Source organism: Sciurus carolinensis, unplaced genomic scaffold, assembly GCF_902686445.1.
Source record: "Sciurus carolinensis unplaced genomic scaffold, mSciCar1.2, whole genome shotgun sequence".
Classification (NCBI taxonomy): Eukaryota; Metazoa; Chordata; class Mammalia; order Rodentia; family Sciuridae; genus Sciurus; species Sciurus carolinensis.
The window spans coordinates 528765-555752 of NW_025920221.1; the positions used below are offsets into that span (position 1 = coordinate 528765).

The 26988-nt window shown below is 37.7% G+C and overlaps 1 pseudogene; it reads left to right on the plus strand.

Annotated features, from left to right (window-relative positions):
* The first annotated feature begins 9561 nt into the window (after positions 1-9561).
* Positions 9562-10599, plus strand: LOC124975196 (polypyrimidine tract-binding protein 2-like; annotated as a pseudogene).
* The last annotated feature ends 16389 nt before the right edge of the window (positions 10600-26988 follow it).

Consider the following 26988-nt stretch of genomic DNA (forward strand, 5'->3'; position numbering starts at 1 on the left):
AAAACTATTCTGTGTGTATCTGTGAGGGGGTTCTTGGTAAGATTAATGAATTTTAATCAGTGTACTTCATAAGTATGCACCTTCTCCCCAATGTAGATGCCCACCATTCAATTAATTACAGACCTCAGAGAATATAGAAGATGGCCTTTCCAGGTACAAGGGGATAAACTCCTGCCTGACTGCTTCTGCTGAACATCAATTCCTTTCCCTGATTTTAAACTCTAACTAAAAAATGAGCTTTTAGGCTTCAAGCCTGATAGATTTCAGACCAGATTTAAATCTTCAGTTTTCCTGAGTCTCCTGGATCTTCAGTTTCCCAGCATGCTCTAGAGATCTCAAGACACCTTAGCCTCCATAATTACATGACCTAAATCCTTTACTAAAGCTTTTCCTAATCTCTGATCTAATCCAATCACTGGAGAACTTGACTAACATGATCACTTTAATTCTTGGAGTGGTAGCCCAGGAGAACAAAAGGTTCTTTCCTTACCTTTCTATTGAATAGAAGAAATGATGACCATAAAATATTTGATAGTGAGCATTTCATGGTTTTGTAACATTGGAGGACTTCTTTTTTTCAGTTGCAGCATTTTCTACAGCATCTATAGATAGAAAGAAAGAAAGATAGGTAGATAGATTTGTTTTGCTTAATTTTCTGAGTCATCAGAGAATTATAAATTGAAATCAGAATGAGCTGTGTTTGCTCATTCATAAATATGGTTAACAAAAGAATGATGGAAAACACTAAGGGGACAATGATATAAACCATTCTGGTCTCTCAGATTTTTCACTTTTTTTGCTAATGTCTACCAGAGCTGAAGAAAACATTAATATATGACTAAGAAATTCTAGCACATTTATATGACAAAGACCAAACAGTAATGAAATTGAACAATCTATAACTATACCATAATATTAGTGAGTCTCAAAAAATTAATACATGAATGAGGCATACACAAAAGATCTTGCAGGTAAATACACCTGTAAGAAATGTAGTAGAAAGGCACAATTAATAATGCTTTTATAATTTCATATAGTCATTATCTCTAATGGAGAATATGTGACTACAAGTGAGTAAGAGTATTTGCAGATGTCTGGTAGTATTCTATTTCTGGATTTCAGTGTTAGGTATGTAGGTATGTTCATTTTGTGAAAATACATCTAGCAGTATCTCAATGATGTAAGAAACTTTATAAATATAAAAGAGCCTCAGTCTTTCATATGAAAAATAGTACATAAAACTTTATCCACAAAAGCTTGTGTGACTTCCCATATAATTTACATTTGATTTATAGCAGTCAAAGTTATTACTGACAGAAGTTAATGTTTATTGTTATTGTCTGGGTTTTTAAAGTTTTAACCTCCCTGCAAGATAAGGAGTGAGCTTGCCACTCTTTTTTGGATGTTGGTAGAAATCTGAGACTCCTGGATCAGATTTTTTATGACTCATGAATAGAAGGTAGCATAAACTTGATGCATATACTAGTTCCTCTTTCTCCCCAAAAGCCAAGAAGCAGTCTAAACTGATGCCATGCACACAGTGACTTCATGTAAATGCAGAGGATTTTGGAATTTTAGACAACAGAAATCTTAAAAGAGGGTTGCTTGCAAAATATCTGTGAAGATGGTATGGGCATTTTCTTTATCTTCCAAGGCTGTTTGCTTATACTCACATCTTGTAAATGACATGCTAAACAAAAACCATCAATGTCTCTTCCACAAATATGCAGAAATGGAACAGACCTAAGAGAATTTTCTGTCAACATTAACAAGATCAAAAGTACTTTCCTTGATCCTAATATAGACATAATTATAAATTTTGAATTCTAAGTTGGCAATTAAGTGAAATATAAATGTATCAGTTTGCTGTGGCAATCCCATAAACTTTTGCTAATTACTACCTTGAAAAGTACAATTGCATATAATAATTTTGATATTCATACAATTAACAAACTTTTAGAAATAATTTTCCTCAAAAAATGCTTTGTCCTATTATCTCTATTGAAATTGTCCAGAAAAAATCAACAAATGACAATGAACTTATCGAATTCAGTTGAAAATAAATATTTAAGGTATGAAAATAGAATGATCATTTGAAAAAATAAAATAAAGTTTACAGAGTTAAAAAAATATTGTCTTCCATCTACATTTCAATTCCTATGGAATAAGCCTGGTTTCATTTTATAATCAAGACAATCAAAGAAAAGTAAATGAAAACATGTAAAAATATATAATGTTAGATGCCTTCATAAGTATTTCTAATATGTATTATGACTTTCATAAGAATTGTTATTCTATGCACTAATTTATTCATATTTTCATATATTAAATTCAAGTAAAATATATTATTCATGATGTCAAAATATTATATGAAAATCCAGGCAAATGTCTTTTTTATCTTCCATACATATTTCAACATAACACTCATTATAGTGACCTAGCTCTTGCTTTTTTCTGCCTCTGAACTCTAATGCTGGTTATTTTCATAAACTCCATAACCTCAAATGTAATTTTATTCATATGGAAAATATTTCATCCCATGATATGTAATGTTGGTCTTCTATGCTGGTGCTTTTGTGTGGGATGCTGTATTGAAGGTAAACTTATATTCCACTGAATATGCATATTTATTTTCCCTGTCATAGCATTTCTCTTAGCTCTCAATTCTGTTTTCAAGGCAAAACTAACTTTGTATTTACATAATCTGATACAGCTATGATGATATTTGATGAAAAGATATTTAACCACTAAGAATTTTGATTCATAAGAAAATACTAGCACTGGGAGTTTCAGCTGCCAGAAAAGAAAGTGATGATTCAGTCTATTGAAAGTTGATGGAAATAAAGTATCTGAGATTTTTCCCCTTGATTTCCTCAAGGTACAAAAGTAATCAGTAAATGGTAGCAAGGCAAGTTTGTCACACTTGCTTTTCTCTCAGAAGACCAAAGATTGGTCTTGTGGAATGTAATTTTCTTGTTCAAATACAAATTTTCTCTTTAATGGAATTTTTATTAGCATCCTTTTATTTTGAAAATAATACCAGTGTATAACAATGCAAATCTGTAATGTCCAAGGAACCCAGGGACACTGGCACATATTTGTAGGTATAGACATTTTAAAATTAGATACATGTTGTATTTCCATTTTTTTCTTTGCATAATGGCTTTACTTTGTATGAGTGAATGAAAAAGATAATCAAGACAGATAGCTCACAGAGATTGCTAGTGCTTTTGGCTGTGAAGGCTCAAAGTGCTTTGAGAAGAACTTGTAATTTATATATTGAAATGTCAACTCTTCTTTCAGTGCATCTTAAGAAACAGAAGACAACAGTGTCCAATTTTGTATTCTTTAGCTCTATTGGGTACACTGAAACCAAAAGGAATGTTAGTGCTCACAACTTTACAGTGAGGAGACAGGGCTTTTAAATTGACCAGGGTACAGTGTTGACTTTCTCTTACAATTAAACCTGCACTGAATACACATGGTCTTTATTTTCTCAGTGCTTAAGGCCTTTACTGGGAGCCAAGGCTTCCATGCACTTAGGAAGATTTCAAAAGGCGATCTTATTACTATCTTCTTATAATCAAATTGTGCTTTTCATCATATTTGTGGTCAAAATTTCACTCTTTATTTCCAGATAAACCCCAGAATATGACACTTTAATGTGGTCTGCTTAACTACTTATTTCCAATATTCTACCACCAAAATTCACCCTATGTTGTCTTTAATCTAGTGAGAAAAAAAATTAGGGTGATCTGTAATTCAAATCTTAAATGTCTCCCAATGTCTCATGTTTTAAAGACACTAAAGTGAAGTGGTAGAACCCGTAAGTGATAGGGTCTAGTAGGAGGTCTTCATGTCTCCTGCATTATCTTTAAGTGAATATTGGATGCCCAGGCCCCTTCTATTTCTGACCAGGAGGTGAGTGGTTTTGGCCTGACACACACTTCTGTTATGATATGTAGTCTCACCATAGGCCCAAAGGCAACGAGACCAGCAGTTATGAACTTGAACCTCTAAAAGTGTGAGCCAAGCAAACTTTCTCTCTCTCTTTCTCACTCTCTCTCTCTCTATCTCTCCCCCATCCTTTGGTGCTGGGCACTTAATGACTAAGCCACACACCCAGTCCTTTTTTATATTTTATTTAGAGATATTTTTATATTTTATTTAGAGATAGGGTCTCGCTGAGTTACTGAAGGCCTCACTAAGTTGCTGAGGTTGACTTTGAACTCATGATCTTCCTGCCTCAGCCTCCCTGACCACTGGGATTACAAGCATGTGCCACCATGACCAGCTAACCTTTTCTAAGTTGATTATGTCAGGTATTGGTTATGGCAGTGTAAGGCTGACTAACATGGTATGATAAAAATCATTCCTTAAAGAAACCTGCATAGGACATTTTCAGAGTATGATGCAGAAGAGGGTGACAAAGAGAAAAGGAAGAGATTTAAACAAAGTAGATGAAAGTCTTTCAATAATAAAAAGGGAGAGAATATTGTTCTGAAGTATAATAGTAATGGTTCTTTGACATTTCAGAATCCTGAAGAATGAGAAAAAGCAAAAATTTTGTTCAAACAAGTGGTGTACTCTTTTGTTTTTGAAAGTTTTTTGAGTAAAAACATGTATCTGCTTTGTGTTGTTTTAATAAATGACCTCCCACTGGGAATTTTCTACTGAAAAGAGATTTACTTAACGCATAGTTCTGGAAATGATAGAGCATGACACAAGCATGAGTTGGTTCTGGTGAGGACCTAATGGTGTATAGCATCACCATGGTGGGAAGGCCTTAGGAAGAGGAAGGTGGAATATGCTCTAGAGGGAAATCCTGTGGTGGAACAGGAAGAAGAGGTAGAGGAGGGACAAGTCATGCTCTTGTATAACAGTTTGCCCTCCAGGGAAGAAATTCAGTTCCCTAAGGCCACCATAGCTCCTTCAGAAAAGTAGAGTGCCTGGGACACATTTACCTCTTAAAGACACACATTTCAATAGTATTGGGGAGCAGGCTTCCAGTACATGAAACCTGGGGGAGGATTCAAACTAGATCCAAACCATAACAGAGACTAAGTACATAATCTGAGGCCTTGAGCTAATATTAAGAGTTCAGCATTTAAATGAATTTGGGATGGGGAGCCACTGCAGGGCTTCAATCATTACATGGGTTCTAAGAATCTGGATCACAATCTCACAATGTCTGTGGCAGTGAGATGCTGGTTGCGAGACCAAGATGATGAATAAATCTGAGATATGCAGAAGGGTTAAACAGCACACTTGGAGATGGGTTAGAACTGAACTGAAAAGTTTGTTTGTTGTGACTGTTTATTTCCACAAAGACACAGTAAATAGAAAGGTGGACATCCTTATGTTTCCAAGGAAATAATAGGGAAGGTTATAGGAAAGTGGCTTGATTATGAATGGTTCTGAATTGGGAACTGTAGGTGTGGATCATGTTTCAATTTAAACTTTAAACTACTTATTTTACTAGTTTCACTCTTTGGCTTACTGTGAAATTTCAAAGGAGAAATGGTGACACTTAAACTTATTGAATAATTATATGGATTAAAGTGTTGTAATTGATGTCAAGTTTGGTAACCCAAAGAAGAAATCACTCAATAAAGGAAAGTTATGGTTATTAATGACAATAATATTTTTATTTCTATTACATTCAAAGTACACATGTCTACTTCCAGATTTAAAATGAATAGCATTTTTATTCATCAGTTTATAATTGGGTTATATCCAGCTTTTAAAATCAAGGACCAGTAGTTCTTAATAGTGATATACTTGCTTTTTAATATTTGTATTGGTGCATTATAGTTTTACATAATGGAAGAATACAATGTTACATATTTGTACAGGCACACAACATAACAATATGATTTGGCCAATTTCATTCTCCTGCCCTTCCTTCTTCTTCCCCCCAGTGATATATTTTTTAGGTAACAGAATAGTTCTTGACTTCTGAAGAATATAACTGAGACATTATTTTTGTATTATTTCTTAAAACATTTTATATGTCTATCCAAGTTACCTCAAATAATCTACTTAGAGACCAACTGTGTTTTAAATTTGTTTTGTATTGCTTAAAATGACAATTAATTCAGTATATATAAGAAATTCAATAAATATGGCATGTAATATTAGCACTTTAACACTGGTATGAAAATTAGCGTGAACTTTCATTGTGTTCAGCAGATGAAGCAGAGACCTGGAAAGGCTACCTGACTTGAAAGAGTTTGCAATGTGAAGCAAGGCAGAGTTAGGCCTACAGTGAAACATCATGACCCCTATTTCTCATTTCCTCATAATAACATATTGCTTCTTGGTTCATTTCCCATATATATGTAAAATCAGAGACCAGGGAGCAATCAAGTTGCTTACAGAATAGCAGTGATAGAAAAAAACTCACAGCCATAAAAGCAATGAATGTGGCAGGCACTCTAGAACAGCTGAATAAAGAAGGCATTGGTTATGCATTTGTTGCCTACTGCTGTAAATGATTACCACAATGTGGTGGCTTAAAAAAACCCACTTGTCTCATAGGTCTGAAGAACAGAAATATGTCCTGGCTTGACTGGATCTCTGCATAAGACATTAACTGGCAAAAATCTCTGTATTTAACAATTGAAGAGATAAACCTTATAGTCCTTTTCTTTAGGAATCGAATCCCTTGTGACTATTTTTGGAGGTAGCTGAATTTTGTGTTTCACAAATTGCACAAAACTCTGAAGGCATAACCAAAGGTGAGAGAGTATATGCCCCCTGAGACATAATTCTCATAATTCTTTTTCTTTCTTTCTCTTTTTTTTTTGTACAGGGGCTTGAACTTGGGGGACACTTGACCACTGAGCCACATCAGCCCTATTTTGTATTTTATTTAGAGACAGGGTCTCACTTAGTTTCTTAGCTCCTTGCTTTTGCTGAGGCTGGCTTTTGAACTAGTGATCCTCTTGTCTTAGCCTCCTTAGCAGCTGGAATTACAGGTGAACACTACCATGCCAGGCTCTGAAGACATAATTTCATATCATTAGAAAATGACATGTTTATATCATGTAGAAATATCTTATAGAGTAACACTTTAATTACACACAGTATTAATCACACCTCAACCAGAAAAAGAAAAGATCTTTCTGAGCATTTGAAACAAAATTCATTGTAGGGAATTTCTAGCATGAGAAGAATAAAAGCTGAGAAGACAATTAGGTATAGTATGGTGGCCTAGCAAAATGCAACTCCTGCTGTTTATGGAAAGGACAAAGGGAGATTTGTAGTTCTAAAGCTATGACTTGTTATTCAGTGGGTACTAAAACCAAGCAGAATTCTCTATGGGAACTCCAGCCAGCAACTATAGAAGTCACTTTATGTGATGCTGAAGGTGATGAAACATGTAGGCTTTTGCTTTCTGCTCTAAAGATGGCCCTAACATCTCCAACTGGCTAAAGCCAGGGAGGAAATTCAACTGACAAGCACTTGTAAGTAATCTCACAGTGCCTTCCAGTCACATAACAAAAGGTGATCTATGGTTGGATATGAAGGCAAACAGTCTGAGGACCCAAGGATCCAGATCTTTGGGCATGTTGTTTAAGCCTCTAATGTTGTTTTCATTCTTGTGCCAATACAATCCCTCCCCATCACTCTCTCAATTTCTCCTCTCCTTAACAGTGGTAAAGGGAAAACCAATAAATTGATATGCAGTAAAACATTTTAATAGCAAGCATGAGGCCCTGGGTTCAAACCATATCACCACGGAGGGGTGGAGAAGAAAAGGAAGAGGAACAGATTCAGAACTTCTAGGTTTTGTTATTTTTGCACAAGTTTTATCTTTGGGTGTATATTTGGATAATGTCTGTTCTTCCACTGATGCCTCCATTGTCTCAACTATTTCTTCACCTTTTAAAATCTATGACTATACATTGTTAGCAAATTTTACATACCTCAAAGAATTACTTTCTCCTATGAAATGATGACCAAGTTGAACAAGGCTAAAATACAAAATAAACTACATTTAATAAAGTGATAACATCAAAAATCCATAAATAAATAGTATAAAATGTTAGCAGTAATTTATTCTGCATGGTAGGCTTATAAAAGTGATTTATAGATTTATAAATTTTACTTTTTCTATATTTCTAGCTGAAGTTTGTAAAATGGACATTCACCACTTAATAGAAAAAAGAAAAATAATTATTTTATTAGAAAATGGTATCCATATATTTGTATAAGTGCCCTATCTTTTTATTGAAGTAATCTTAAAAGGCAATGTGTAACATTACATAAAATAAATATTAAATAAGAAAGAAAGATTGCTGAAAATTAGCAGTGATGTAGTAAGTTTGCTAATATTTGTTCTTTAAATGGAGAATATTTTCTCCCCTGAGAAAAGAAGCCAGTAGAAAAGCAGACAGTAGTGGAATATTATTAAAGTGGGCATCCCTACACAATTTAGGGAATATTATAATAAAGTAAATAGAAAATACAGAGAGAATGAGAAACTATTCCTCTTTTAGTCAAATTTTCTGCGGCTGTGTCTAAAAGACATGGTAAGAATAACTTTAAAGGAGGAAAAGTTTATTTAAGGTCTCATGGTTGCAGCAGTTTCAGTCCATAGACAGCTGGCTCAATTCCTCAGGGCTTGTGGTGAGTCTGAACATCATGGTAGAAGAGTGTGTGGAGAGAAGTGGTTCACATGGTGACTGAGCAGCAGAGAGAGGCTCCACTCATCAGATGCAAAATATAAACCCCAAAGGCATGTCCCCAATGACCCACCTCCTCCAGTCACAGTCTGCCCACCTTCACTTACCACTCAATCACCCCAGGTGATTAATTTACTGATTGGTTAAGACTCTCCTAACCCCATAATTTTTCCTCTAAAACTTCTTGCATTTTCTCACACATCCAAACCATAATGGTTCTATTCTGATGTCCTCTTTGGTTATAGTTTAAACTTATATTAAAATAATAATGACTATGCACTGCTGACAACCTGTCCTGCATCATGAGTTGTGCTAATGTATTTGCATATATATTCTCACACAGCATGATGTGGAAAGTTTGAATGAAATCCCTCCTTTAAAAGAAATAAATACCCAGACAAATTTAGCTATAAAAGAGTAAAGGACTTCCTACAGCTAGGAAGTTACTCAGTGGGCAATCAAGTTCAGATTTTTACTAAAAACTTTCCTTTGACTTCCAAACTGATGACTCTCCAGCATTATTTGCAGAAAATTTGAATAACTATTTTGATAAATATTTTGATTATGTTCTACTGAACTTGGAGATCTATATCATCTTACTGTTTAGAAAGAATTTTTTGTCTTTTTTATTTATTTAATGGTACTGGGAATTAAGCCCAAGGACTCTCTATATATCCCCAGATATTTATTTGTATTTTGAGATAGGGTCTCACTAAATTTTCCCACACTGTCCTCCAACTTGAAATCCTCCTGCTTCAGCCTCCCAAGTAGCTAGAACTACAAGTGTGTGCTGCCATGCCCAGCACAAATCACTTTTGTTTGTGACTAAGAATTGACTAAAAATGTGAGTGAAGTTTTGTCCAGTTTGGCAATGGTTAGAATTGTCACTGAGGTTGCTGTTGGTATGAAGAGAGAATCTGACAAACTACTCTCAGTCAGTGTTCTCAATAATTGAAACTCTACTATGAGTGGCATGGTTGTTAGAGCCAATGGTAATGATAATAAGAAATTAAAGAAGATAAAATTGATGGTGCTCCTTCTCCTGTACTTCATACTCAAAAATTACCTGGTAAAGTGACAGAAACTGAAGTTATTGCTTTAGACTTACATTTTGGTAACATAACCAACATCCTTATGCTGAAAGGGAAATTAAAAAAAACAGGCATTTTTGGAAGTGCCAATAGAGGGAGCAGCTATTACCATTATGACTGATTACCATTCTGCTGTGACACCTCATCTCTGAAATCAACCAATTTATATCCAGTAGTCCAATCACAAAGCACTAAAGACAACACATTAAACCAACATGCACAAGCAGTGCTTCAAGCTGTGACATCTGTCCAGATAGCAAACACTCCTCTTTGCAACACCACAGTTAGTGGAAGTACAGTGACTTCAGCCCAGAGACCAGCACTTAGAATAATTATTGACATTATGTACTACCCTGTAACACTTGATGTTCTTCATCAAATATTTTCTATGTGTGGTGCTGTATTAAAGGTAATCACATTTACAGCTCTAATACGTATGGCTGATGGAAACTAATCACAACATATTTTTTAAATGACTGCATGATCACTTTATTAATTACAACCAGTTTCAAGCTTTGCTCCAGTATGGTGATCCAGTACATGCTTGACAAGCAAAACTAGCCCTAGAAGGTCAAAATATTTATAATTCTTGCTGTACTCTAAGGATTGATTTTTCCAAACTTGTGAATTTGAATGTAAAATACAGCAATGATAACAGTATGAATTATACCTGACCTGATCTTCCATCTGGAGATGGGCAATCTGCATTGGATCCAGTTATTGCTGAAGCATTTGCCAAGGAGACACCCCTTTTAGCTGTTTCAGGAGCTCTGAGTCCTTGGACTATTCCAAATGCTTCTGCAGCCACTGCTGGATGAGTGGGTATCCCTGGAGGGTCAGCTGGTGGCAATACTGTCCTGTAGGTTAGAGATTTAAATGAAGAGGTGTTTACGGAGGTGTGCAGCTCATGAAGATTTTGTACAAGAAAGACAGGGCTCTAATACGTATGGCTGATGGAAACTAATCACAACATATTTTTTATATGACTGCATGATCACTTTATTAATTACACAATAGTTACAAGGATTAACTTCACAGAGTTTTTGCTTTTGCTTTTTACCAAGAAAAAAACAGTTTATTTTTTCACAAAGTAATTGAATGTCATGGTTCTATTAATAATCTGTTTTTTGGTTAGATGGTAAAGGGTACAAATTTTATTATTGTGCCTTTTAACTCATATGTATGCTGTATTTAAAATATAATTATTATAAAATCACAGAACACTATAAAATATTTTGTAATTAAAAAAGAGAAAAATGAAATATATTGATCTGAAGACTTTAATGAAACCAGATGTCCCTGACCATTCCTAGCACTATACTTTCACATCTTTTTTTTGTTCTTTTTTTTATTCTTAATAAGTACACATTAATTTCATTTGGGAACAGAAAAAACTGAATATTTCAGAGTAATCTTAGTAAAGTAATATGGGTATTGAAAAATTTTTTTACTATCTTTTTTTGTCAGGGATAAATATTTTTAAAAATTTTTTTCATACAAGTATATAGGGTAATAATGTCTGTCTTATTCTACTGTCCTTCCTTTCCCTACCTCCCCTCACTCCCCTCTTCACAATCTAAAGTTCCTTCATTCCCTCTCCACCCCCACTATGAATTAGCATCTGCTTATCAGAGAAAACATATAGCCTTCAGTATTTTGGGATTGGCTTATTTCACTTAGCATGATATTCTTTAGTTCCATCATTTACCTGCAAATGTCAAAGATTTCATTCTTCTTTAAGGTTGAGTAATCTTCTATTGTATATATTTACCACATTTTCTTTATTTATTCATCTTTTGAAGGGTATCTAGGTTGGTTCCATAGTTTAGCTATTGTGAGTTGATGTCAGGGGCGGGTTCTGAGGGCCCCAGAGCCACACCATGGCCTGATCTCTAAGATGGTGCCTGGCAGCTTGCCAGACATAGCTGCACTCATATACAAGTTTTAGGAAGTAACTCTGGTTGGCTGTTGTACATGAGGCAATCCTGTTATCTGCCTGGAGACTGTTCCTTGATAGGCTGACTTTCTTGGTAGTCTACTCTCTGATAAGCTGATGTTCTCAATATAAGTCTGAGACTTGTGGAATAAAGCCCTTTTGGTTCCTGTGATCAAGAAGAGCGTATGTGTTGTGATTGTCCCCGCGGGCGGTGGGCGATCATAAGTGGTGCCGAAACCCGGGAACTCGAGTTACAAAGAAGGAACTGATCAGGTAAATACAGGGTAAGTAAAGTACAGTCTGACCAGGATAAAGTTTGCAGGATAAGTGACGGAGTTAAAGTTCGCAGGGTAAGAGACGGAGTTAAAATTTGCGGAATAAGTGATGAAGTTAAAGTTCGTGGAATAAGCAACGGAGACTAAGTGTTTGTGTGTTGTTTCACTTTTGTTTTATTATTTAAAGTGGTCTGCCTTTTGGTTTGTTTAGCGGTAGCTTATGGGCACTGAAATGTCACGAATGCACATGGAAGGTCCCTTAAAGGATTTGCCCTACAGACCTAAAAGGTTCCTTACCTCCTGATACTGTTGGAATTTTATTAGGTAGGAGCTCTAGTGCACTCAGGGGACTTATAGTTATCCCTGGAGTTATTGACTCTGATTTTACAGGAGAAATTAAGGTTTTTGCACATTCTCCTCAAGGAATTATCTCCATATCACCTGGGGACCGCATAGCTCAGCTTTTGATTAAACCCAGCCTTCATAAAAAGTTTTCATCAACCACAGCAACTAGGAGAACTGCAGGTTTGGGATCTTCTGGAGTTGATTTTGCCTGTCTTACCATGGACTTAAAAAATAGGCCAATGCTTAAAATAAAGATTAAAAATAGAGAATTTTCGGGACTCCTAGATACAGGAGCTGATACTAGCATTATTACCCTAAAAGATTGGCCAAAAGAATGGCCTCTACAAGTAGCAGAACAAACCTTGAGGGGATTGGGTGTAGCTACTAGCCCACAAAGGAGTAGTTCTGTATTGACATGGAAAAACGATGAGAGCCAACAGGGAACATTTCAACTTTATTTCTTAGACCATTTACCTGTTAATTTATGGGGCAGAGACATTCTCATGCAAATGGATTTAGTACTCACTACAAAATGCCATTATAGCCAAAAGGCTCAAAATCTAATGGTTAAACAAGATCATAAATGGGACAAGGGGCTTGGCCGCTATGGCCAGGGAAACACCCAGCCAATTAGTGTTAAGGGCAATCAAAGTCGCGAAGGCTTGGGTTTTTCCTTGGGGCCACTGAACAAAAGTATGTATAAATAACTTGGAAATCCAATGCATCAGTGTGGGCCTCTCAGTGGCCCCTGACATTAGAAAAACTTAAAGCGGCCCAGGAACTGGTACAACAACAATTAGAAGCAAATCATATTAGACCTTCAACTTCTCCTTGGAATACCCCTATTTTTGTCATAAAAAAGAAATCAGGAAAATGGAGGCTCCTTCATGACTTAAGAGCTATTAATGCTACTATGCAATCTATGGGGCCAACTCAATTAGGGCTTCCAGTCCTTACTGCTTTACCAAAAGATTGGCCTACAATAATTATAGACATAAAAGACTGTTTTTTCTCTATTCCATTAAAAACTGTCATCAGGGTAGATCATCTAAAAACATTAAATGTTTTTCAAAAGCTACTAGGGGATATAAATTGGATTTGTCCATATTTGAGGCTTTCCACAGGAGAACTACTTCCTCTTTTTAATATTTTACAAGGGAATCCCCATCCCACATCTCCCAGAGAGCTCACTCCTGAAGCGCGTCTGGTTTTAAATATTATACAAAAAAGATTAGGCCCAGGTAGATTATATTGATCTCTCTCAGCCATTACAATTCATTGTTTTTCCTAACAAGAAATTACCCACTGGAGTCTTTTGGCAAGAGGATCCCTTGTTTTGGGTTCATCTAGCCTGTTCACCCAATAAAACTCTCTTACCCTACCCTGAAGCAGTAGCTCAAGTAATCTTAAAGGCACTTAAATCATCTATCACAGTGTTTGGAATTCATCCAGGTACCATCATTATTCCCTATGATAAGCATTAACTTTCTTGGTTATGTAATTTCATGGATTCTTGGACTGTTGTTAGATGCTCCACTCAAGCTAACTTTGATATTCACTATCCTAAACATCCTTATATACAATTTTGTAGTAATAATTCTGTAATATTCCCAAGAGGTACCTGACAACAACCTATACCTAAGGCTCCTGTGATTTTCACTGATGAATCCAAAACAGGAACTGGAGCTATTTGTTATCTATATAAAGTCCAAACATTCCTTTTCCCTACTCAGATAGTTTATATGTAGTTCAAGCTCTCAGTAACTTAGAATGTGCAGGGCTTATTGCCTCAAACTCTACTATTTTTTATCCTTTATGGACTTTACAACAAATGATTTGGGATTGTTATAATTCTTTCTTTATTGGACATATCAGAGCTCATACCAATTTACCTGGACCTTTAGCTCTAGGGAATAATGTAGCAGACATAGCAACTAAGGATCCCCACATTTTTTCTGCATTTGAGGCAGCAAAAAATTATCATCAACAATTCCATGTTAATTCTACAACATTAAAACTGAAGTTTCCCATTACTAAAGAAACTGCATGTGCTATTGTTAAATCTTGTGGTCAGTGTACAGTCCTCCATCATCCACCTTCTATAGGAGTTAATCCTAAAGGACTGTTAACCTTAAATATGTACATGTATCTGTAGACACATGTTCAGGTATCATCTTTGCATCACTACACAGTGGAGAAAAAGTCAAAGATGTCATTTCCCACTGTCTCCAGGCTTTTGCAGCCTGGGGACTTCCTAAACAACTTAAAACGGACAGTGGCCCTGCTTATACTTCAACCTCTTTTAACCAATTTATCACTAAATTTGAAATAACTCTAACCACAGGTATAACTTATAACCCACAAGGACAAGATATTGTTGAACGTGCACATCTCACCCTCAGAAATACTCTTTATAAACAAAAAGGGAGAATAGGGGAGACCTTCAGGTCCCCTAAAGATAAACTTTCTCTTTGCCTCTTTATTTAAAATTTTTAACTCTGGATAATGAGGGTCGCTTTGCCACTGAGAGACATGGCAATCATAAGCAACATGATAGAACGACGGTAAAATGGAAGGATGTTCTTACTGGATAATGGAATGGTCTGGACCCGGTGCTTTACTGGAGCCATGGCTCGGTTTGTGTGTTTGCACAGGATAAAACATCACCTATCTGGGTTCCTGAATGGCTGACTCAACCAGTGGCAATGCTACCAACAAGTAATTCAGATCAACAAAATGAAGACGCCAAAGACACTCCTGACAATCATGCTATTGACAATCATTCATCCCTTAGCCACATTTTCTTTTTGCCCGGGTGAAAATGGTTCTACATTTCAAGTATACATAAAAAAAACTTAACAGGAGATGCTGTTTTACTTTCAGGATGGGTACCTCACAGACATAATGCTACAGGAACTACTTTCAAAACCCCTAAAATCTTCCCTCCTTGTAATCCTAAACACAGTACACCTCCTATATGGACAGATTGTCAACATGCAGGACCAGCGACTCCTGTACAAAATAGATTTTTTTTCACTCCCAATTTCACTTCTTTCACTGCTAATGATAACTTCACTAATAATGATGTTCAATTAGGCATAAAACGTATCAACCCCTTTGACAATTGGATGCTTTTCACTGCAGCTTCAGGATATACTAACTTACAATCTTTTTTTTAGTCTCTTAGAGGGGGCATTTCAAATTTAATTTTTTTTTTTGCAGTGCTGGGGATTTGAACCCAAGGCCTTAGACTTGTGAGGCAAGCACCCTACCTACTGAGCTATATCCCCAGCCCGTAGGAGTGACATTTCGGCTATGTACTTGGAACTCCTCTACGTGGGCAAACAGTTCTAGGTTCACTGGTGCTGCCTCACAATCTACGTGTACCAGAAACATTACCTTTACACCTACCCCAGTTTCTGTGTTCCCCCCTTTTTTATGTTTTTAACTTCTTCTCTTCTCAATTGCACCTCAAGCAAATGCATATTCCTACCTTCCTACCTGTTCCAGTCTCTGTTACAGATACAGAAGTGCCAGTACTACTATCTAGAGACAAGAGAGATTTTGGCATCACAGTGACTGTGGTCACTGCAATAGTGGTTTCTGCAACAGCAGCACTAGCAACTGCCATACCTACAGCAACAGCAGTCAATCACTTGGCCAAAAATACAGCTACAGGCTTACAGACTCAAGAAGCTCTAAACAACCATTTTAAGGCAGGCATACTCTTTGTAAATCAAAGAGTGGACTTGCTACAAGAACAAGTGGATATCTTGAAAGAACTTTTGGGACTGGAATGTGTTTATCCTTTAAGAGCAGTGTGTGTCACCCTATTGCTTATAATAACCTTAGCTCTGCGGCTATGTTATCTAAAATTCTGTCTGTCTACTTTACTGGCTATTGGTCCTCTACGTTTGATAATTTAACCAGTCAGCTATGAGCTGAAATACTCAGAGCCAATGCCACCAGGGTTCAAGTTGCATCGGTATTTAAAGCCCTGGGATTGACAAAACAGTGGGCTGGAACAGTAGCTGTTCTGATTATTATCTGCTTAGGGATAGCCTATGTTATATGCAGCCAAATCAGAGCTTGCCAAGATGCCCAATGTCATCGACAGGCTATAGTACAGGCTTTGACAGCCATTGAGACAGGCACATCCCCCCAAGTATGGCTAAGCATGCTGGACCAGTAGTCAAAGATGGGTAAGATCCCTGGAAATGCATACCAACCTAAGACAGGGTTCTGACACCTGGAGGTCAGAATTCCAATGACGGGTAAGGATGTAATTTGCCATGGACAGCCTAAGACAGGCAAGGTCCCAAATCATCTTTTCTTTATTTAAAGAATAAGGGGGAGATGTCAGGGGCGGGCTCTGAGGGCCCCAGAGCCGCATCATGGCCTGATCTCTAAGATGGTGCCTGGCAGCTTGCCAGACATAGCTGCACTCATATACAAGTTTTAGGAAGTAACTCTGGTTGGCTATTGTACATGAGGCGATCTTGGTATCTGCCTGGAGACTGTTCCTTGATAGGCTGACTTTCCTGGTAGTCTACTCTCTGACAGGCTGATGTTCTCAATATAAGTCTGAGACTTGTGGAATAAAGCCCTTTTGGTTCCTGTGATCAAGAAGAGTGTACGCATTGTGATTGTCCCCGCGGGTGGTGAGCGATCATAAGTTGAGCTGCTATACACATTGATGTGACTGCATCACTCCAGTATGCTGATTTTAAGTCCATTGTGTATAAACTGAGGAGTGGGATAACTGGGTCAAATAGTGGTTCCATTCCAAGTTTTCTTAGGAATCTCCTTACTGCACCAATCTACAGTCCACATCCTTTTCCGCCACATCCTTGCCAACACTTAACTATTGCTTGTATTCTTGATAATTGCTATTCAGATGGAGTGAGATAAAATCTTAGAGTAGTTTTGATTTGCATTTCTCTAATTGCTAGAGATGATGGACACTTTTTATATGTTTGTTGATCAATTCTATTTCTTCAGTGAAGTGTCTCTTCAGTTCCTTTGCTCATTTATTAATTGGATTATTTGGTTTTTTGGTGTTAAGTTTTTTGAGTTCTTTATATATCCTGGAGATAAGTGCTCTATCTGAGGTGCATGTGGTAAAGATTTTTTCACATTATGTAGGCTCTCTATTCATGTTATTGATTGTTTCCTTTGATGAGAAAAAGATTTTTAATTTGAATCCATTCCATTTATTGATTATTGCTTTCATTTCTTGCACTCTAGGAGTCTTGTTAAGGAAATCTGGTCCAAAGACAACATGATGAATATTTGGGCCTACCTTTTCTTCTATTAGGTGCAGGGTCTCTGGTCTAATTCCTAGGTTTTTGATCCATTTTGAGTTGAGTTTTGTGCAGAGTGAGAGATAGGTGTTTAATTTCGTTTTCCTGCATGTGTGTTTTCAGTTTTCCCAGCATCATTTGTTGAATAGTTTATCTTTTCTCCAATGTATATTTTTGGTACCTTTGTCTAGTACAAGATAACCATATTTATGTGGGTTTGTCTGTGTTTCTTCAATTTTGTGCCATTGGTCTACATGTCTATTTTGGTGCCAATGCCATGCTGTTGTTGGTACTATTGCTCTATAGTTTAGCTTAAGGTCTGGTAGTGTGATGCCTTTTGCTTCACTCTTCTTACTAAAGATTACCTTGGTAATTCTGGTTCTCTTATTTTTCCAAATAAATTTCAAGAAGGCTTTTTCTATTTCTATGAGGAATGCCATTGATATTTTAATAGGAATTGCAATTAATCCACAACACTCGGTAATATAGTCATTTTGACAATATTAATTCTGCTCATGCACCAGTGTGGGTGATCTTACCATCTTCTAAGGTCTTCTTTAATTTCTTTCTTTAGTATTCTGTAGTTTTCATTGTAGAGGTCTTTTACCTCTTTTGTTAGATTGATTCCCAAGTATCTTTTTGAGACTATTGTGAATGGGGTAGTTTTCCTATTTCTCTTGCAGTGGATTCATTGATTATGTATAGAAATGAATTTGTTTTATGGGTATTGACTTTATGTCCTGCTTCTTTGCTGAATTCATTTTTGAGTTCTAGAGGTTCTCTGGTGAAAGTCTTTGGATCTTCTACATATAGAATCATGTTATTAGCAAGTAGTGATAAGTTGAGTTCTTTTCCTATTTGTAATCATTTAATTTTGTTCATCTGACTGCTCTGGGTAGAGTTTCCAGGATAATGTTGAAAAAAAGTTGATAGATAGCTTTTACAATGTTGAGGTATATTCATACTATCCCTAGTTTTTCTAGTGTTTTGAGCATGAAGAGGTGCTGTATTTTGTCATATGTTCTTTCTGCATCTATTGAGATAATCATAAGATTCTTGTCTTTAACTCTGTTTATATGATGAATTATGTTTATTGATTTCTGTATGTTGAGTGAATCTTGCATTCCAGGGATGAATCAATTTGATCATTGTACACTATCTTTTAAATATGTTTTGTATGTGATTTACCAGAATTTTATTGATAATTTTTGCGTCTATGTTCATGAGGAATATTTGTCTGAAGTTTTTTTTTTTCCTTGATGTGTCTTTGGTTTTGGTATAAGGGTGATACTAGCCTCATAGGATAAATTTGTAAGGGTTCCCTCCTTTTCTATTTCATGAAATAATTTGAGGAATATTGATGTTAATCCATTTTTGAAAGTCTTATATAACTTGGTTAAGAATCTGTTCGTCCTGGGCTTTTCTTGGTTGGTAGGCTTTTGATGGTGTCTTCTCTTTCATTGCTTAAAATTGATATTTTTAAATTGTGTATGTCCTCCTGCATCAGTTTTGGTACATCGCATACCTAGAAATTTTTTGATGTCTTCAAGTTTTAATATTTTATTTGAATATAACTTTTCAAAATAGTTTCTACTTGTCTTCTGTATTTCAATAGTATTCATTGAGATATTTTCTTTTTCATCATGAATTTTAGCAATTTGAGTTTTCTCTTTCTCTTTGTTAGTGTGGCTAAGGATTTATCAATTTTATTGATTTTTTTCAAAGAACCAAATTTTTGTTTTGTCAAGTTTCCAATTCTTTATTTTGTTTCAATTTCATTGATTTTAGCTCTGATTTTAATTTTCTCCTGTCTTCTGCTGCTTTTGGTGTTGATTTGTTTTTCTTTTTCTAGGGCTTTGAGATGTAATGTTAGGTCATTTATTCTTGACTTTTTATTCTTTTAATGTATGAGCTCGATGCATTGAACTTTCCTCTTAGCACAGCCCTTAAACCAGAGATTTTGATGTTGTAAAGGTGTTCTCATTTACCTCTAAGTATTTTTTCATTTCATCCTTGATTTATTCTACAACCCATTCATCATTCCATAGTGTATTGTTTAGTCTCCATGTGTTAGAATAACTAATTTTTTATTGATTTCTAATTTCAGACCATTCTGATCTGATAGAATGCAGAGTATAATCTCCATTTTTTTATATTACTGAGAGTTGTTTTTTGGCATAAGATATGGTCTATTTTAAAGAAGAATTCATGTTCTTCCAAGAAAAAAGTCTATTGACAAATTGATGGATGAAGTATTCTATATATTTCTGTTAATTGTAAATTATTGATTGTATTATTTGGTTCTAGTGTTTCTTCACTTAGTTTTTGTTTGGAAGATCGGAGAGAGTTAAAGTCACCCAGTAGTATTGTGTTGTGTTCTATTTGATTCTTGAAATTGAGAAGGGTTATTTTGACATACATAGATGCTTCATTGTTTGGAGAAAAAATATTTATAATTGCTATGTCTTGCTGGTGTACAATTCCCTTCAGTATAATGAAACAACCTTCTTTGTCCCTTCTGATTAACTTTGGTTTGAAGTCTACTTTATCTGATATGAGGATGGAAGGCCCTGCTTGTTTACATACTCTATACTTGTGATATGGTTTTTCCCATCATTTCACTTTCAGTCTGTGGATGTCTTTACCTATGAGGTGAGTCTATCTGAGACAGCATGTTGTTGGGTCTTGTTTTTTTAATCCAATGTGCTAGTCTATGTCTTTTGATTGATGAGTTTAGTTCATTAATATTGAAGGTTATTACTGAGATATGGCCTGTATTCCTGGTCATGTTGGTATATTTCTGGCTTTTAATATGATTTAGATTATATTTTAACTATTCCTTTAGTGTAGTTTCTCCCTTTGTTGGATTTCACTTTTTTCCCCCCATTTCATCCTCATGGAGTAAGGATTTGTTGAGAATGTTCTGTACTGTAGGCTTTTTATTTGTGAATTCTTTTAACTTTTGTTTATCATGAGAAGTTTTTATTTCATCTTCATATCTGAAACTTAATTTCAGTGGATATAAAATTCTTGGTTGGCATCCATTTTCTTTCAGAGCTTGAGATATGTTGAACCATGACTTACTATCTTTGAGGGTCTGGGTTGAGATATCAGTTGAGATTTGAATTAGTTTTCTCTTATACATAATTTGCTTTTTTTCTCTCATGGACTTTAAGATTTTTCTTCTTATAGTATTTCAGTCATTTTCTTTTTAATGTGTCTTGGTGTGTGTCTGCTGCAGTTTTGTATATTGGGGTTTTATAAATCTCATGTATTTGATTTTCCATTTCATTCTTTAGGTGTGGGAAATTTTCTGATATTATATAATTGAAAACCCAATACTTTCCTTTGGATTGTGTCTCTACTCCTTCTTCTGGCCAAATAAATCTGATTTGGGCTTTTCATGTTACCCCATAATTCTTGGAAGTTTTTCTCATGGATTCCTACCATGTTCTCTGCATGATCTCTTCATTTTCAATATTAAATATTTTTACATGATTATCTAAGGTTCTGTCTTCCAGATGGTCTAGTCTTTGGTAATGCTTTCCATTGGATTTAAAATCAGAATTATGAATCCCTTCATTTTGAGGATTTCTCCTTTTTTAACAATTTATAACTCTTTTTTGAAGTGATCCTTCACTTCTTGTATTTTCTGCTTGATTTCACTCTTTACACCATAATTTACTTTGCATATCAGGTTAACAATGTCTGTTCTAAACTCTTTCTTGGACATTTCTTCTATTGTGTTGTCAGTAGCTACTCTTATTGGGCATGTTGGTTTGTTTGTGGCACTTTGTTCCCTTGTTTTTCATCTTGCTTCTGTGTTTTCTCATCTAGTCATACAGGTCTGAAGCAAAAGAGATTCTACCATGTAGGGCTAAATTTTCACTGAAGATTTCCAGTAGGCTGCCTTTAAGTGGGAGACTGATATCAATAGCACCCAGTGCAAACAATACACAGCCTCAAATTGAATAGCTCCCTGAAAGGTGTCTATTGCCCTCTCACTATAAACAGCAAAAATGAGTTCAATCACTGTTCACAATAAAAACAGAAAATTTGCCAAATGGATTTACAATCTCAAATAGTGAACAAAGAAAGAACAGAAACAGTGCAGGACATGGTGTTTTTGAGTGAGAAAGAAAAGCCAGAAACAAGAATCCATAGGAAGAGTGGAAGAGGAACCAACAGAGAATGGCTGCTATATGGAGAAAATGTAGAAAGGGAATCTAGGAAGATAGACAACAAGAGGAAGAACATATGAAAAGAGAAGAAAAAATTAAAAATATAAGAATATACAGAATATATAGCAGAATTGCAAAACACCGTGCATATATTACCATTTTCAAACAACTGATGAACATAATATACCCTGCTCCAAATATGGTGGAGATAGATGCCAGAGAAGAAAAAAAATAAAAATAAAATAAATCTCAATGGAAAATTGAACAACTGTTTCTGTTAGTGTCCAAAAGCTTCTCAGTCCTGTGTGTGAGTTCCCACAAACCTCCCTGGCCCAGACAGACCCTGGGGGACTCAGTCACTTTCTCACCAATCTGGGCCTCAGATATCCTGAGTTTGGCCATATTGCCATCCAAAGATCTCAATCCCACTGGAATTTGGAGAGAGACCACCAAGGATGAGCAATCGTGAGAAACAGTAACCCACACTCCCAGGAGGAACACCCCAGCAGCAGCCAAACTCATAGGCACCCTGAAACTGAACCTCTAGGCCCTGACTGGTGTCCCCAGGCAGGGGAAGCTGCACCCCTATCAGTTGTAGCAAACCTAATGACACACCAAACCCCAGGCTCTATCCATCATCTCAAAATAGATATGTCCATGTGCAACCAGATCCGTAGTCTCCTTGATTGTGGACCTCTGGGCAGTGGTGGTGTGATAGTAGCAGGAGTCAGTGGCAGCAGGCAGAGGGTCAGCAGCAGCTTCAGACATCTATGGTGTTGGCAGCAGTTGGTGAGTCTGTGGCACCAGTTGGTCTGGCACCAGCTTTGGCTACAGCTGCAGGAGCATCCGAGAGGAGACCTCCAGGGAGTGGCAGCTTTGACTGCATCTGTGTCAACAGTAGCAGCAGCAATGAAGGTGGCAGCCAGGCATCCAAGGCAGCATGGAGAACAGCAGTCCTCTGGGTGATGGTGACTGAGACAACAGCAGTAGCAGCACCTGGAGAAAAAAAACACAGAGCACCTGCAGCAGTGTCAGTGATGGCTGTGTACCAAGAGAAAACCTCTGGTTGATGGTAGTGGTACCCATGACAGAGACACCAGGGGAAAAGACCTCCCAGCATCCATGGCAGCATGAGTAGCAGTGGCACACAGAGAATATACCTCTGGGCTTCTGCAGTAGGGGCCTCATCAGAAATGTTTACAGTACCCAGTCTATCTCATGTTCTGCAATTATCTAGTCTGTACTTACATGTTAAAAGGAGGAACACAGGGTTTTATCTTAACTTCTCTTCTTTCAGTAAGCATAGTGATCAAAGAAATGAGGAGGTCTCCCTTCTGCTAACTTGATAACCCTGCATGCAGGAATCAGGAAGACTGTCACTGATTGGAAGGTCTTGCTGCTTGGTGTCTTGTTTTTGCAATACTTTTGGAAAAGTGTTGATCCTGGAATGCTTTCCTGACAACATGGCCCTCAAGCATGTCCACATCCTCTAGGTTTAGGCAAATAAATGTAGCCCAATCAAATCAGGCGATGGTGCTCTGTGGTAGAAAGAGTTTGGGCCCTGGAATCAGGAATATGGGATAAATCCCATGCCTTCTGGACACTTGCAAAGGACAAGCCAGCCTCTTCCTCACAGGTAGAAGTGGGTAATGACAGGATTGATGAACAGCATGGGCCTTGGGCAACTGGCAGATACTGCTGGACTTGATGGACAATGTTCTTTTCCAGTTCTGTGACTATATGTGTAAATTTAATGAGAATTCAATGCACATACACACACATAAACAGATACATCCAATGAAGAAAGTTATCCCAGCAACAAATGGTAGCCTGAGCTAAAGTCCAGCGAAGGGGCAGAATGTGTAAACCAAAGTTGTCACTCTGCAGTCACTACAAGTATTTAATGCAAATTTTTTCTATACCAAAATTTAGCAGCAATATTTCTTGGTGAAAATACCAAAGACTAGAGGAGAATATGGCCACTTAACCTTCTTTACTTTCTTTTAATTATGTGATAAATGCATTAAACTCATTTAAAAAGTGAGCAAGTGAGAATGTGGACACCACTTCTCTCCACAAAGAGAGCACTGCTATCACTGTGTAAGTGCACAGCCTTCCTGAGATGTGCAGGTGCATGTGTTTATTCATGTGTGTGCACAGGCAACAGGACATCAGAACACCTTCCAAATGGAGGTATGTGTCATCATGGTAGCTATCAATACCAAGGGCCAGGTGCTCTGCCTCACCTTCCTATGTACAGATGTCCAGGAAATGACTGTGTGCTGTCCCAGGGATAGGGTCAGAGAGGGGACTGAGAATTTTTATGTGGAGAGAGTCACCACTGTACAGAGTCACCCATCCCAGTTTCTTTGGGAGAGGAAGGTGGGGCCCCACCTCCCACCCAATTCTGGCAGAAGGTGTTTTCATAGTGCATCATTCAGAAAGCCTCGAGTGCACCCTGGAGTCAAGAGAGGGCCTTAGAAGACTGAGCATGACCCTGCATTTAGTCTCACTGGCCACCCTTCCCCTGCTCCACAAGGGTGCCAGGTTGCAGAGGGACTGGTCTGTGCTGGCAGAGTTTCTTGGGGTCAGAAATGCAACAGTGTCTCCTGTGGACCAAATGTGGCCCATCTCAGGTTCTGCCTAATAGAACCCCCTGCAGAGGCCAGTGGAACTGCACCACATGCCAAGGACCCAGAGGAAAAACATACTTTCCCCAATCCAGAAAGCAGTAGGGCCAAAAATTCAAGTCTCTGTTTTAACCATCTACCAGACCCTTAGTCCCCCCAAAGCCAGCTATCTAACTGTGACTCAGTACTATTTCCTTACCTCTTTCCATCCAACCCTGGGGGCAGCAGTGAGTGAGTGGGGGGCAGGTCCACCTATCCTCTGCAGTCTTCCAGCCCAATCAGCCCAGGTGGGCAGGATGTCCACTTCTCTGTGGCAGTAATGGGAAAGACCCAGCATTGAACACATTCAACTTGATGGAAAGAGGAATTTAAGCAGTCATAATTTCTTTGATCCAAAAAAAGATCTTGGGCTTGGGTTTTTCTTCTTGTCCAGGAAGTCATATTGCTCTCAGGAATGAAGGGAGAAAGGAAGGTGCCTTGGCCTCTTCCTGGTGTCAGGCTTTTGCTCAATTGAAGAGTGAACCACTTCCTGCTTCTCCCTCCTCAGGATGAGAGCCTTCACCCCAGTCACCAACCTGAGTCATTGGATGCCCATGTGGGAAAATTCTTCTAAGTAAGCTCCTGGTCTCTGAGCAGCACTGGTGAGGTATGCAACCCACCTAGCCCAGATTGGAGTGCAGCATCCTTCTGGACCTCTGGATGGCCTTCAGAGTGCTGGATGACACAACAGAGCTCACCCCACCAAGGCTTCAGGAGCTTCCAGCTCTAGTGGGAGCCAAATGTAGAAAGTAGCCATAAGCCAGGATCTTCTAAGTGTCCTAAGCACAGGGGCCATGCAGCAAGGGCAGTGCCACATGCTTAAGGAGGCCCCTCCTGTCTTCTCAGAGAGAGTGACACTTGAGAGGAGTCAAGGAATGACTGAGGATTGGGGTGGGTGAGGGTGACAGAGGAAGAGATCAAGGAGGAGTAAACAGCAAGAGAAATAGAGGTGACCTTAAGGTAAAATCAGACATTGTCAGATCAATCTGAAAGCCAGCACCCTAGCTGGTCCTCAACTGCAAGAGTCCCCAGGGACCATCCACACCCAGTGCAGTAGCATGGAATCCACACCATGGTCATCTTTTAGATTGTACTTGTGCCACTATGTAAGAGAAGCTGGCCCTGTCCAAACCAGTGACCCTTCTCTCCACAGAAACATGTGTGCCCATACTTTGCTTCACATGGAGCCCCCACTCCATCAGGCCTGGCCCATCATGTGGTACCCTGACTGGACTTGTGGAACTGATGCCTCCCTCTAAGGCCAGCATTCTTCTCTAGAGAACATCCAAAGGTCTCTGTCCATCATGAGCTTTCTCTTTTCTGTGAACCTCCTGTGCTGGTAGGTGAGCAACCTAATTTTGAAGCCCCAAGGACCATGCAGCCTGCTCATCTTTGCCCCTGGCTGGATGGCCAGGTGTGGAGTCAGGGTCCATCTCTGGTCCTCACAAAGCCTAGCATGGGATCCAGTCTTAGAGCCAAGAACAGGTGGTGTGGGGCACAAGGATTCTGGAGGGCCTCCCTGACCTCAATGCCAATGCCTCAGAGACTCATCACAACCCCAACACCCAGGCTAACCTTCATCACCTACCAGAGCAGCCCAGCAGATCTCTGGAAAACCAGAATATGCCCTTTAAGCAAGCAGTGAACACTCTTCCTGTGAGGTGCCCAGAGAGAGGGTGGATTTTTATACAAGTCTTAATTTTTTGGGGGACAGCTTTGCTTGGGGTCAGGTTTCTGGAGCATTAGGGGACACTGTGCCCTTGGAGTCTGGTCCCAAACCCATGGCACATGGTTTTCCTTTCCCCAACTTGGCTGGAGACTATATGCAGGCTCCTGATGGCCTCCCTTCACTTCACCATGGGGCATGTGTGTAAAGAAATCAATAAGCATTCATCACACCAATAGACTTAAAGACAAGAATCATATGATCATCTTAATAGATGCAGAAAAAGCATTTGACAAAATACAACACGTCTTCATTGCTCAAAACACTAGAAAAACTAGGGATAGTAGAAACATACCTCAACATTGTAAAAGCTATCTATTAGCCCAAGGTCAACATCATTCTAAATGCAGAAAAACTGAAAGCATTTGCTCTAAAATCTGGAACAAGACAGGGATGCCTCTTTCTCCACTTGAAGTCAGTATCATTCTTGAAACTCTCCTCAGAGCAATCAGATGAAAGAAATTAAAGGGATAAAAACAGGAAAAGAAAAACTCAAACATCACTATTTGCTGTTAACATTATTCTATATTTAGAAGATCCAAAAAAAAAAAACCAGAAAACTTCTAGAACTTATAAATGAATTTTGCAAAAGAGCAGGATATAAAATCAATGCCCATAAATCTAATGCATTTCTATACATAAGGGATAAATCCATTGAAAGAGAAATTAGGAAATTTATTCCATTCACAATAGCCTAAAAAAAAATACTTTGGAATCAGTCTAACAAAAGCGGTGAAAGTTTTCTACAATGAAAACTACAGAACACTAAAGA